Source organism: Suricata suricatta, chromosome 15 (assembly GCF_006229205.1).
Source record: "Suricata suricatta isolate VVHF042 chromosome 15, meerkat_22Aug2017_6uvM2_HiC, whole genome shotgun sequence".
Taxonomy (NCBI): Eukaryota; Metazoa; Chordata; class Mammalia; order Carnivora; family Herpestidae; genus Suricata; species Suricata suricatta.
Window position 1 is genome coordinate 11,303,739 of NC_043714.1, and position 8,037 is coordinate 11,311,775.

Genomic DNA, 8,037 nt, shown 5'->3' on the forward strand with positions numbered 1-8,037 from the left:
TTTTTTTTTTTTCCTTTTGTTTGTTTGTTTTCTTGAAAACAAATTTATTGTAGTCCCCTTCTTTTTCTCATTTGGACTCAGAACGGCTAAATGGAATTCAGGGCAGAGAGCAACTGTTGCAATGGCTTGCTGAGGCTGGAGCCGGTCAGGACATGAGTAAAGCAAAGGTTGGAGCTGGTCAGATCCCTTCCGATTATAGCAAATGCCCAGAGGCCCCAGCTGCTCCCATGTCACGTGGGCTGAGGCGGGAACAGGCCTGGGACGTTCTGCGAGCTCTGGAGCCAGTGGCCCCTGCAGATCGCTGGGTCATTTTGTGGTTTTCAAATGATCAAGTCAGGTTGAAGCCGCAGCCTGTGTGGTTCCAGGCAACTGTGATTAGTCACCCAGTTAGTGACCCAGTTATGGCACACCCTCTTTTAAAAGGACATTATTCAACATCTTGGGAGCTTGATTTCAGAACCGTTTCATGTGGGGGGGGGGGAGTGTGGATTGAAGCCTAGGCTACGTGTTCGCATATGCCAGGAGTTCGATTTTCCAAAAAGGAGCGAATCTGGGGAGTGACTTTTGAGACTAGAGCTTCACTGAACTTGGGCGAGAGATTGCTTTTCAAGTTCAGGTACGGCCTTTTCTGCAAGGAGTCTGGGACAGACAGAAAAGAGCGTTAGCTCGTGAGCTCTGACTTGGCTTGTAGATTCATGGCCTCTGTAAAATGAAAGTGGGAGGCAGGAAGGGGAAGAACACTACATACAAAGGCTTGTGCGGCTTTTGATTTTTTAAAAATAGCATGTCTTTTTACCACAATGGCATAGGAACTTGTAGACATGAGTCCCCAGTAATAGTAAACAAATTAGCTTCTTTTATCTGAAAAACAAGTAGAGTAAATCTCTCTTTCTCTCTCGCGCTCTCTCTCTCTCTCTCTCTCTCTGTCTCTTTGCAAAGAGGAAATGCAAAACAAAAATTCCCCCTCCTCTTAAAGCCTTCTTTGCTGGTTGAATGTTTGTCCAGGAACAAATAGTCTTTTATTCGAATGGTCTCCAAAAGTTCATAAGCAAAAAAAGTGTCCAACGTCTGGTTACGGACAATGCCGTCTCCGGCTGCATCGTGAGGCTTTTCTGCCCTGAATTTGTGATCTGCTATCAGAGTCCTTTAATTTCTGTGAACAGAAGGCTCTTTGGGAGAAGAAAGCTTGGGGGTGGGGAGTGACATTGGAATCGGTCCTTTCCCTCCCTCCCCCCCGCCCCCATTTGCTGTTTTCTTCTAGGAAGCAAGTGGTGCCTGAATTCTTCTGATCTTTGCCAGCGTCTTATTGAGGTGAGGGCCAGGGAAGGGTTAAGCCGGGCCACAGGCAGGTTTCCCCGCTGGTCTGTTTTGCTGGGTGGAGCAGCTGGCCAGGCACCACCTTGGAACTGTTCATAAAAAGGAGACGCCCTACTCCTGATGCCCTTTATCTCTTCTGGAGATTTTCCTTTTACAGCGCGTTTCACACAGTCTTCAGTGACAACCGTCTTTTTAAAGTCGTGGGTTCGCTTGAACCATTGGGGGTTGACATGTATTCCCAACCTTACCGGTGTGGTATCTGGCAGGATGAAAGAAAAGAGGCAAACCATTAGGGAGAAAATAGACAGTCATTTTCAGGGATGTGTGAAAATGATTATTTGTAACTAAATATTTTTACTTGCTTACAAATAAATTTTTTTCAACATTTGATCGCCTTTTGTGGTTTGAAACTTCGATTCGAATGGATTCCTTTGCACACGTTTACTGAGAAGCTTCTGGAAAAGCCTGGTCCTTTCCTAGGTACAGAGGACACAGGAGAAAGTGAGACACCCAGAGGTCACACTCTCATGGAGCTTGGATTCTAATGGGGAGGAGGGGTAGAGCTGATAAATAACTTGAAATGGAATTTTTGGGTAAGCATAAGTGCTTTCTTTAAACATCATAAAACAGGACACAGAGAGGGTCTCTTTGAGGAGCTGACGTCTGGGTTGAGATCTAGAAGCCAAGGGAAGGTAGCCATGGTGCCTCTTGGGCGACACAGTGCAGGCCGAGGCTCAGGCGCCGGGTTCCTTCACCGTGGATTTTTGGGTGCTTGCCAGAGTTGGCAATTTGCACACCTCCAGGGGGCGCTGTCCTAACCTAGAGCCTGCCCGCCACTGGCATCGGCCCGGATTCACTTCTACATGCAGACCAGCAAAACCGCTGGGAGGTCAGACGCAGTCCCCTTTATCTGCAAGTCTTCTTTGCCTTGACGTAAAAGCCAGCAATAGTGACTGGAAGCAGGAGACACAGCTCTTGTGGAGCAAAAAATGGTGTGTGGGTGGGGGAGGGGAAGGTGTAGCCGTGTGTGTCTTGTGGAGTTGGTCACCTGGTGGAGACAGCCTTGCGTTACCCAGTTCTGAGGGGACATATCCTATGACATGTCTAGCCAAGACCAACATTTCTCCTCAAGAGAGGTTTGTGCCCATGGGAGGCAGTCCCCTCTCACCTGGGGTGGCCTTCCTTTCTCTCACAGGCCTGATATCCAGGCCCCTAGATCTGCTTCAAGTTTAAGGAGGCCTGTGGTGTCCCTTCTTCGGTCGGTCCCTCTGGTCCCTCACAGCATCAGGGCAAGAGTTGACGGATGTGGGCCTTTGGTTCCTGCACCTCCAGCCCTGGAGGCAAACCCCTCAGTGCTGTCTGGGATTTGCTGGGCTGCCCCACATTCCTCTCCCCTCAGGGCCTCTCCCCACTTCGGGGCAGCAGGGACTTGGGCCACAGGGGCTCTGGGAAGGAAGTAGAGGAAAGGTTCATCTCTGTGCTGTCAGGCTGTCGGCTTTCACTGGCTCCCAGCCCTCAGAAAGTTCCCAGAATGGCCCCCCTGGGGCCACGCTTCCATTCAGGCAGGGGAGAAGGCTCTGGAGAGGCCTCCTCTGCTCTTGTCCAGGCAGGAGCAGCCGGTGAGGAGAAGTGGGGACTTGAGTCTCAAGGCCCCCGGCTCCTTCTCTCACCAATCTGTCTCCCTGTCCGTGCCGTGTTTAGACTTCTACCTTTTTCTCCTTCCTTTCTCATCCAGAATACTTTGCTTTTGTCTTGTCCAATAACCTAGAGCCACAGAAAACCGATTTATCCCCCATGCCATTTTCTTGTCATCTCCCAAGATCCAGCTGTAGGTCCCAAAATAACAGGTTCAAATCCTAGCTCTGCGTTTTACTGGCCACGTGGCCTTGATAAGTTGTCCCATTTCTCAGAGCCTTCGTTAGCTCATTTGTAAAACAAGGATAATAATAGCACCCATGTCACAGAGTTGCTGCAAGAATTAAAGGGAATCATCGATGAGGGGTTCTTGAAATGCGCCGAGCCCACAGCAAGGGTGCAGATAATCTGAGCAGCACTGAGTATTGTAAACCAGCTCCTTATTGTCTCCTTCCTTCCTTGTCACCTCACACTATGTTCTGGACGGCTCTGATCTTGGCTTTCTCCTTGAAGTTCTCTGTCTGCCAGAGTCCCCTGGTCTTCTAGACTGAACAGGGGAGCTACTGCTGGCACTGTATCTGGCTCACATTGTAGAATCTTCCTCACCCACCCTGCCACCATCGACTCTACATGGGTCCCTTCCTGATGGTCATCCCTTTCTGCAGCTGACTTCTTACGACTTTCACTTCCACGTGGGCTCCATGTGCTGTCACAAACCCAATCTGTCTAAAAACCAAAGTACCGTCTTCCTTCCAAATCAGAAACCTTCTCCCAACCCACAAATGTAGGACTCCATTCTCCAAGCCATGCTGGTTCCAACCTCTTCTGAATCCGTTTCCTCCCAGCTTCTGCCTCCCACTCTCTGACACTCTGAGTTCGAAGCATCTTCATTCCTTGTGTCCCTCATGTAATTGTTTTCTTTCCAAGGCCATCATACGCATCTAGTTGCTAAGCACTCGTACTGTGGTGGTTTAGTCGCTACCCAACCTGCCCCCCAAGCTCCAAGTTCTCCCCTGTGATGTGGACTGCTTGGGCCCCCAGGCCCAAAGCCCATGGGAGAGAGAGAACGGCCTGGTCTGTATCTTATCTCGGCCTCACTGGACAAGAACTCAATGTGTACTGGAGAGTCCTCACCCCGTGTTTGATATTGGGGGAAATTTCTGGAAAGGCCTCTGAGATTGATTTGCGTGAAGGCCCAAGAAAGTCCTGGGTAAAGACTCACCATGAGAGCATATTGAGTCAAAGTGTGGTCAGATTAATTAGAGTATAAGCTACTGGCCTAGCGTAGAAAGGGAGGGGAGATTTCAGGTGTGCTAATAATTGTAACAGTAAATATTCTTACAAATGTTGTTCCCTGGCCCCACTTCCCAACTTCTAGTTTAGGGACTCACACCAGATCCTAAGAGGACCAGTCATGACAGAATGAATAGAAGAGCCGGTTCACTAAGGTCTACGTGTTGTCCTGAGTGTGAGCACCACTTTGAGGAATTAATAACAGTCATTCCTCCACTATTTCCTACGCATGTGCTGTGGTCTCCCCACTGGGGACATGCCTGCCTGCAGTTCACAGTCCAGCAAGGGAGGCAGATAATACAAACAAGCAATGACCTTGAAGGTCAGTATGTGCAACGGGTAGTCAGATACGGAAGGTCGTAGGACCACATACTAGGGATGCTTAACCTTAAGCTCAGAGAGTCGGATGAGGCTTTCTGGAGGCCATGGAATCTAAGCTAAAGCACGAGAGGAGAGCCGGAGTCAGCCGGGGCGCAGAAGGATTCCTCATGGAGGGGACAGGACACACAAAAGTCCTTCGGGCAGAGAAGCATGGCATTTTTGAGGAAATGAAGAAGGTTCAGCTTTGGCAGGGCATGGCCATGCTGGAAGACATGACGGGCGAGGGTCCAATGCACAGGGCATTGTAGGGCACATGAGTTTTGATTTTGTTCTAATAGGGCATGGAAAGCCATGGGAGGGATTTCAGTGCTGGGGTGTGTGTGTGTGTGTGTGTGTGTGTGTGTGTGTGTGTGTGTGTGGTGCCTGCACTAGGATAGGGCAGTAGAAGGCCAGACAAATGGGTGGATTTGAGCAGTATTGGAGAGGACTTGCCCCAGAGAGGGGAAGGTCGGGGGTAACCCCCAGATTTCTGACTTGTACCCTGGGTTGGGGGCACTGCTGAGATTAGGAGTACTTGGGGAATGGTGAAAGGGAAGAAGACAGGTTTGCTTTTGGGCACTGCAGGTTTGAGGTTCCTAAGAGACTTTCAAGTGGATGTGAGCTTGGGGACAATGGTCATCATTGAGAAAGCCATGAAGGACTTGAGAAAAATCATTCAGATAATGTGTGTGTTTATTCTTGTGGTAGCCTGAGATCCTGTGGTCGTCAGGAGAGAAATTTGCTCGCGATAGCTCAAAAAGAGTATGGAATTGTTAAGATACAGAGAGCTTCATGGGGTGTGATGCTCACCGGGAAGCTATGAGGATGGAAACAATTCTTCCAGACTATACAGGACGATGCGGCCACCTGCCCCCTGAACCTTCACTTACCCTGCACGCCCCTCTGTGCTCATGCGTGAGCTCTCCAGCCTCCACATCTGCCCTCTCTGGAGCTGACTCTTGCTCTGCCGAAGGACTTGCTGCCTGTTTGGAAAGCCTCCTGTGGACTTCACCACAATCTTTACCACATTTGTTAAATCTTTTATTTATTTTTGAGAGAGAGAGAGACAGAGTGTGAGCAGGGGAGGGGCAGAGAAAGAGAAAGAGAGACACAGAATCTGAAGCAGGCTCCAGGCTCTGAGCTGTCAGCACAGAACCTGACGCAGGGCTCGAACCCACAAACCATGAGATCATGACCTGAGCCGAAGTCGGACGCTTAACCGACTGAGCCACCCAGGCGCCCCTGGACTTGACCACAATCTTTATTTACATTCTTGAGTAGAGAGGATCTGAGCGGTACTTAGAAGTTAATGGTATGGCGACTTCATGTCAGGTGATCATCTGTGGTCCAGGCAGTGACAGTGATGTGTGTGTGTCCATACATGTGTGTATGTGTGCAGATATGTGTGTGTGCACACACAGGTATGTGTGTATATATTTATTTACATGATTGTATGTGTGCATTGGTGTATGTGTGTATGCTTATTGGTGTGTGTGTGTGCATGTGTGCATGTTAGTGTGTATATATGTGTGTGTGTGTGTGTGTGTGTGTGTGTGTATGTGTAGGGGGTATAATTCAGGGTGAGGGGAGTGATCAGGACAGTTACACTGTTGAGTACAGAACTTCTGATCAGACACAGTGTTGGTACCTGGTGTATCTACCTGTGAAGAGCAGGCGTGGACACAAAACTGTCTGAATGTCTCCTTCACCCAGACGACCTCGGGCAGTTTACGTGGACTGAGCTCCAGGCCCTTACTCTGTAAAGTCAGTGCCCACTTCCCAGGGGAGAGAGTCGCACGAGATATCACCGTGAAATGCTTGCATTCAACTGACTGCTCCTTTCCTCCTTTTACTTCTCAGTAATTATTGTGTAAGTCAGTGTTTGCCCAGAAAACTGGGATTATGCTTCTATGACTTTTTATTGTGATTCCTATGCATGGGTATTAATGAGTGTTTATAGAATGATCCTATATTTTTGCTCCAATAAATAGTAGTTGTAGCCAGTCACTAACATGTTAGGAAATTTGAGATGAGGAAAAACCATTTACCTGTAATCCTGCTGTCTAAATAAAAACGCATAAACTATGATTTATTTCTGATCAGCTTTTTCTTGGGCTTTTTTCTTTTTACATAAGCAGGGTCATAATTTACACACAATAAGATGCGGTGTTCTAAGCTCTTTAAACATAAATCGTTTGCAGAATGAAAACCATATACTTTAAAAGCACTTAATTTTCCTAAATCTAGACTGTCGACTGGCATCTCCCTCTGATTTCCTCTGTTTTGTCCTGAACATCTTGCAGAATTGGCAGTGTTCACTTAGGACCTTATTTAATTCTTCCAAATTACAAATAGATTCCAGGCGAGAGTTATGTCTGTTCAACTGTACTTTGCTGTGTTAGATTTAGTGCAGAGCTAATGAGGCCAAGCTAGAGGTTTCGTTCTCACGTGGGCCAATTAGCCTTACTAACTACTACAGCCACAGACTGCACCCCCATCTTGGTCTCCTACCTTGCAAATGAATGGCAGGGGTCACCGGAGAGACCAGGGAGAACAGGAGGAGTTCAACGCAAATCCATTACCATTACTAGCCAGCCAACTCAAAGGCTTCATCTTTGAACCATTAGGTGAAGTTGCGAGGGGGGGGGGGAGGAGTGCTTAATAGGCACAATTAAAATATCCATGTTCAGCAATTGTCAGATTCTAGAATGAAAGCTCTAGATTCGTCTAGAACAAAACTAGTCCACATCCGGTTCTTTTCAAGGATGCTTTGTGAAAAAAATCTCTTTACTTCCAACGAAATGGGTTCGGCAGCTTTAAAACAACGTTGTCACTGGGAGAATTCCTTCAGCGGGCTCTCCAGGTGCATATCACCACAAGGCTGGTGGGTTAGCAACTCTGAGAGAAGTGAAGCCAAGGCCTGAATGGACCTCAGAGAAGATCCCCAACAGCACTTGTGACAAGTGGGAGAGAGGCACACACATTTTAAAACTTCTACTCGAGAAATAGGCATCACGCTGTGGGGGGACGTGTCTACAGTGCCACTCTGCGGTATTTGTCTCTGCAGTTCCACGTGGATCTGCCGTGACGCACTTTTGGGGCACTGATGTGCTTTCTTTTCACGATGACTTGCTCACGTACCCACCACTCCTTGCAAGTCCTTGGAGAAGATGGTGGCCCTCGGGAAGTACATGCGTGGGCTCTGCTGACTCTCGCACGCAGGGGAGGGGTCTGTACAGTCTTGAATTCTGCCTCCCCCTCTTGGTGTTTCAGCACTAAGGCAGGGACCTGAGTTCTGTATGGTGGCTATTGACACACGCCCTCCATGCCAGTTTAGTCTCACGTTAGAGGAGGAAACGGACCACGGAAGCTTTCAGGCTGCTTTTGTAGCATCTGGAGTTCTCTCTAAGCCTTCTTCATAAAGACCACAAC